This window comes from Physella acuta, unplaced genomic scaffold, assembly GCF_028476545.2.
Source record: "Physella acuta isolate Inbredline_101_S28 unplaced genomic scaffold, ASM2847654v3 ptg001132l, whole genome shotgun sequence".
In the NCBI taxonomy this organism is placed as follows: domain Eukaryota; kingdom Metazoa; phylum Mollusca; class Gastropoda; family Physidae; genus Physella; species Physella acuta.
In genome coordinates, this window is record NW_026732649.1 from 445,192 (window position 1) to 450,653 (window position 5,462).

General features: G+C 32.7%; 1 non-coding gene and 2 pseudogenes across 1 annotated transcript; all 3 read left to right on the forward strand.

Moving 5' to 3' along the window:
* The first annotated feature begins 744 nt into the window (after positions 1-744).
* On the forward strand, positions 745-2,036 carry LOC131956185 (nucleosome assembly protein 1-like 1; annotated as a pseudogene).
* Positions 2,037-4,089: 2,053 nt separating this feature from the next.
* Positions 4,090-4,299, forward strand: LOC131956190 (uncharacterized; annotated as a pseudogene).
* A 588-nt stretch (positions 4,300-4,887) lies between these two features.
* Positions 4,888-5,071, forward strand: LOC131956189 (U2 spliceosomal RNA). Its single transcript, XR_009388940.1, has one exon. It is a non-coding gene; the product is annotated as a U2 spliceosomal RNA (small nuclear RNA).
* The last annotated feature ends 391 nt before the right edge of the window (positions 5,072-5,462 follow it).

Consider the following 5,462-nt stretch of genomic DNA (forward strand, 5'->3'; position numbering starts at 1 on the left):
GGAAAAATCAAAGTAGGAAAAGTACCACTTCCAGTTATCGGACATTGCTCAAAAGTCGATACGGATCTACGATTTTGATAAAATACTTATATATGAAATTTCATCAACCTAGATGTGACGGTATTCAAGTAATCGTGTTTACACACAGATAGACAGACAGACACACACGCACACACACACGCACACACAGACATACGGACAAGATTGCAAAATTATGTTTTTCCGTATCAGTGAGGTGTAGAACGTCGAGATTTGTAAAAAATCTCGATTTTTTTTTGCACGATTACAATACTTTCTCTATACTTCGTATATACGAGAAAGTAAAAATAAATCCACAGTTTAATTTAAATCATTCTTTCAATGCAAGTAAACATACAAGGGGCATAATTGTCAATGAACTTATCAAAATAGTAATACTTGAATAAGCTTGATTGAAAACATGCAATTTTAAATAATACGAATTTATATGTATGATTAAACTGTGTTTTTCAGAAAATTGTCAGAAGTATTCCCACAAGTGTTGTTTTTCTAATTTAATTTTGAATGAAAAGAAACTATGAAAACCTTTAAAATTATTGTGTTAATTTTTGTAAAAATACAAGAGCTAAGTTTATGCAACAATGCGCTTTATCAATAAATTTTTTGTATATATATTTCTATTTTACTAAAAATAAAAAAAAAATAAAAAAAAATAAAAAAAAAAAAAATTTCTATTTTACTTTAAAAGAAAATCCGATGGCGCACGACTGTTAAATATCAGTATAACAAAGGCCTAGGGAATTTATAAAGTAACAGAGCCAGAAAATGTCAGAGCCAGATAACCTTTCAAGTGATGCAGTTGAAGAAGTGGAAGAGGAAGATCATGCCGAAGAAATAGGGGAAGGAGGTGATGAAAAACCCTGGTGTCTTAGCAGCACTTCAAGATAAGCTGTGTTCCATTGTTGGTTCTCCGTCTGGTTATATTCAGAGTTTACCCAAGGAGGTCAAACGACGTATCAAGGCTATTAAAAAGCTACAGAATGAGGTTATTAATGTTGAAGCTGAATTTTATAAAGAGGCCAATGCCTTGGAATTGAAATATGCACCAAAGTACTCACAGTTGTTTGAAAAGAGAAAAGAGATCTTAACTGCTAGTAGAGAGACCAATGATGAGGAATGTGATTGGCCCAGTGAGGAAGAAGAAGATGATGAAAAGGATGAGGAAGGAAAAATAACTCCCACTTCTCAACAGGGAGAACTAAAAGATAAGCTTTGTATTGAGGGTGCCAAAGACGCAGGAGGAGATATTGAGGAGAAAAAACAAGAGGATGTTAAAGGTATTCCCAGTTTTTGGTCAACAATATTCAAGAATGTAGATATGTTTTCTGAAATGGTGCAAGTACATGATGAACTAATTTTGACACATTTAAAAGACATCAAAGTTATTATACATGATAAAGACCCTGTAGGTTTCACATTAGAATTTCATTTTGAGCCCAATGAATACTTTACAGACCCAGTACTAATTAAACATTATGAAATGCGCTATGAACCAGACCCTCAAGATCCATTTTCTTATGAGGGTCCAGAAATCATTAAGTGCACTGGGTGCAATATTAACTGGATCAAAGGGAAGAATGTCACTGTGAAACAGATAAAAAAGAAACAAAAACATAAAGGAAGAGTTTTAACAAGAACTGTTACAAAACAAGTTCAAGCAGATTATTTCTTTAATTTCTTTAACCCACGTGCAGTTCCTGAAGGTTCAGAGTCAGAGATGGATGAAGAAGTAGAGGCCTTATTGGGTGCTGATTTTGAGATTGGCCATTTTATAAGAGAGATGATAGTGCCTAGGGCAGTTCTTTTTTTCACTGGAAAGGCCATAGACAATGATGATTATGAGGATGATGAAAATGAGGAGGGTGAAGATGAAGAATATGATGAAGAAGCAGATGCAGATTTCAATCCTGAGGGCCAAGGCAAACCTAATGAATGCAAACAGCAATAGAACTGTGAATGAATGGGCTACTAGTTTTAAAGAAAATTGTGATACTCAACCAAGAAGAAACACAAACTTCACAATTATTTGAATGTAGGCGTTGTTTCATAATATAGTGAGGTTTGTGGCAGTGTGTTGATGTAGGGGTTGTCATTCGGTAGTGATGTTGTTGAATATGAATACTGCGAATACCAAAATGTAGGCATAATCTCTATGTGGGGGGCTGGTTTAGATGGTTTTCCGCTGCTCTACCATTTGTGAGGATTTGATGAACAACAACCACCACCAAATGTGATATTTGAATCCTGGTTTAAAATCAGTGGAACTTTCCTTAGTTCACCCAAATCTGATGGGTAACTAACTTACGTTGGGGAAACAACACATTTCAAAGAAAGAATCAACAATTGCATATATAGTAATTAAATGGAAAAAGCAAAATATCATAAGAACTACACTCGTTGTTGGAGAGTTCTAAGTTTATGTCTTAGCTTTGTTTGAAATATTATTGCAAAATATAAATTGGTTAAGACAAAATACCTCCATAATTACGCACGCATGACATATATTTAAATATGCAGACTTGTATTGATTTTACACAAATAATTCTGCCGTCGAAAATTCAGATAAAACAAAGAAGTTTTGTTGTCGTTAATTATAACGAGCCTAAATCTAAAAATAAAAAAAATAAATCGACAGTTGAAATCATTCCTTTCAATGCAAGTAAACATACAGGGGGCATAATTGTCAATGAACTTATCAAAATAGTAATAATTGAATAAGCTTGATTAAAAACATCAACTTTCACCTGCCAACAATACCATAACATAACAACGGACTGACAACCATATCAACAAACTGCAATCTAAAATCAACCACTCATCACAATGTCCATACTACCCTTATATTGGCACACAGACACAGTCATCACTAGATTATCCTTCTAGTATAAAACATGCCATATATTAACAAACTCACAAAATCTTCACAAAATACGTGCATACAAGAAAGATTCGAACCTACATCACATATGTCTCCTTCATTTCAGCCAGGTGATGCCGTACACATTATAATGTAATAATTACATAGTGTCACCATATAGTTAATTCACATTTATAATCATCTGACTATGGTAAGAATAATTAATGCTCACATTATCTAAAATAATGATTGCATTTCTTATTTCACACACAAACTATGTTTTATGATAGTAGGCCTATTTGAAAACATCAATAAAAACGTTTTAAAACTACGCACTAAACGAATCAATCATTCCGAAATTCGAGTCAACGAATGCATATACTGCAAATGCTAATGAATCCTAATCAAATATATACCAAATTATTGCTTTGCAAGTAGCTTAATGTCTTATGATTTAAAGGATCAGTTTGTTAGTGTAGAGGTAAGGTGGTGATATAGCATCAGTTAAGTAAAGTTAGGGCCAGTTAGTTGCTTTAGTTGGTTGTGTTAAAGTGTGAGGTTATACCCGGTGACTTACCCACAGATTGAGCCAGTGTAAAGAAAAGATGACATTCGAGTTAACTTTCAGGTTTTTCATTATGACATTAGCTTAGCAAGGTTCGTTAGCACACAATTTATGTTTCATTTGTAAACCACAAGGTAAAATGTGTTTTAATTTGTTTAGAATGTATATCGGTTATTTAAAGTCAGTGTATTTAATATGTTTTTAAAAAAAATAATTCTGCCGTCGAAAATTAAGATAAAACAAAGAAGTTTTGCTGTCGTTAATTATAAAGAGCTTGAATCTTAAAATAAAAATAAATAAATCGACAGTTGAAATCATTCCTTTCAATGCAAGTAATTATACAAGGGGCATAATTGTGTTTGAACTTATCAAAATAGTAATAATTAAATAAGCTTGATTATAGACGCGATTTTAAATATTACAAATTTATAAGTGTATTTAAACTGTGTTTTTTCAGAACAATTTTGTATACATTCTCACAAGTTTTGTTTTTCTTATTTAATTTTGAATGAAAAGTAAGAATAAAAACCTTTGAAATCATTGTGTTAATTTTTGTAGAGATGCAAGACTTAACTTAAGTCTATAATGTAAAGGCTTCGTTTATCGTTATGTATAATATTTCTATTCTATCGCTTCTCGGCCTTTTGGCTAAGATGAAAGTGTAGTATCTGTTATGGATGTACATAGGCTCCCGAAAAAAACGGAGAAAAAAACTTTTTAAGTAATACGCCTTTTTCATTTATTTGTGTATGTATAAGTAAGGGTACTTAAGGAAAAATATTTGGATGTACCAGGGACTCTTCTGAAAATATGGTTGCCATGGAAACGGCGGCCATCTTGGAAAAACTACCTTTTGTGGAGTTCTAAAATTTCCTAAAGTAACATATAAACCGCCCATATAATCATTGATCTTTATTGTACTAACACCAATAGAGTCAGCTGGCTAATTTCTGTAACCAAAAAACAGCTAGAAATATTTTTTTCAAATTTTCAAAAAAATATGTGGTGAAATTCCATTGAATTTAGCATTATTTTCATTGGAATTTCGTCACACCAAACTTTGAAAATTAAAAAAAAATATTTCTAGAGTGATTTCTGTTACAAAAACTAGCCAGCTGACTCTATTAGCGTTAGTACAAGAAGGATCAATGGTTATATAGCCGATATTTATGTTAGTTTATGAAATTTTAGAACTCCAGAAAATGATGTTTTTTTCAAGATGGCCGCCGTTGCCATGGCAACCATATTTTCAAAAAAGTCCCTGATGCATGGAAATATTTTCCTTCAAGTACCCTAAGTTGGATATACACAAATGAATCAATAAAAGGTTTTACTTAAGAAGTTGGTTTTTTCTGGAGCCTACCCCCTTAACTTAAGTCTATAAGGTAAAGGCTTCGTTTATCGTTATGTATAATATTTCTATTCTATCGCTTCTCGGCCTTTTGGCTAAGATGAAAGTGTAGTATCTGTTATGGATGTACATAAATCTTAGTCGTTTGTTATGTCAGTCCTATTTAGGGTTAGGCTGCCGGGGTCGAGAGGCGATCTAATCTACTACTCAATCAATTATAGATTTGTGCTGCAACTACACTAATTATACTAGACCATACATAATTTCACAAAGAAAAATCAGCAATATTAATCTAAAAAATACGGGTTTGGCGTGGTCGAGTCAGTAAAACTCATGGTTGTTAAATCGAAAATTCTGGAGTTCGAATAAGACTCGTTAGCTGTAGACAACTCCAAAATCAAACAACTGCTGCCTCGTAGGTTATTCTTGGTTGGACAAAAAGACAAGCATGCTGAAATCGGTCTAAATGGCGCATAACTAATTGATAAGTATAATTAATTGTGTATACTTATTTCGTGTATACCAAACAGTACAAAACGATAATTACCACACCCTTATTATTCTTAGAATACATTTGTTGACCAACCACAAGTATCTGGCTGACCTATTGTCTAGCACACTGTTATTTTTATTAATAGACTTCTTTCTAA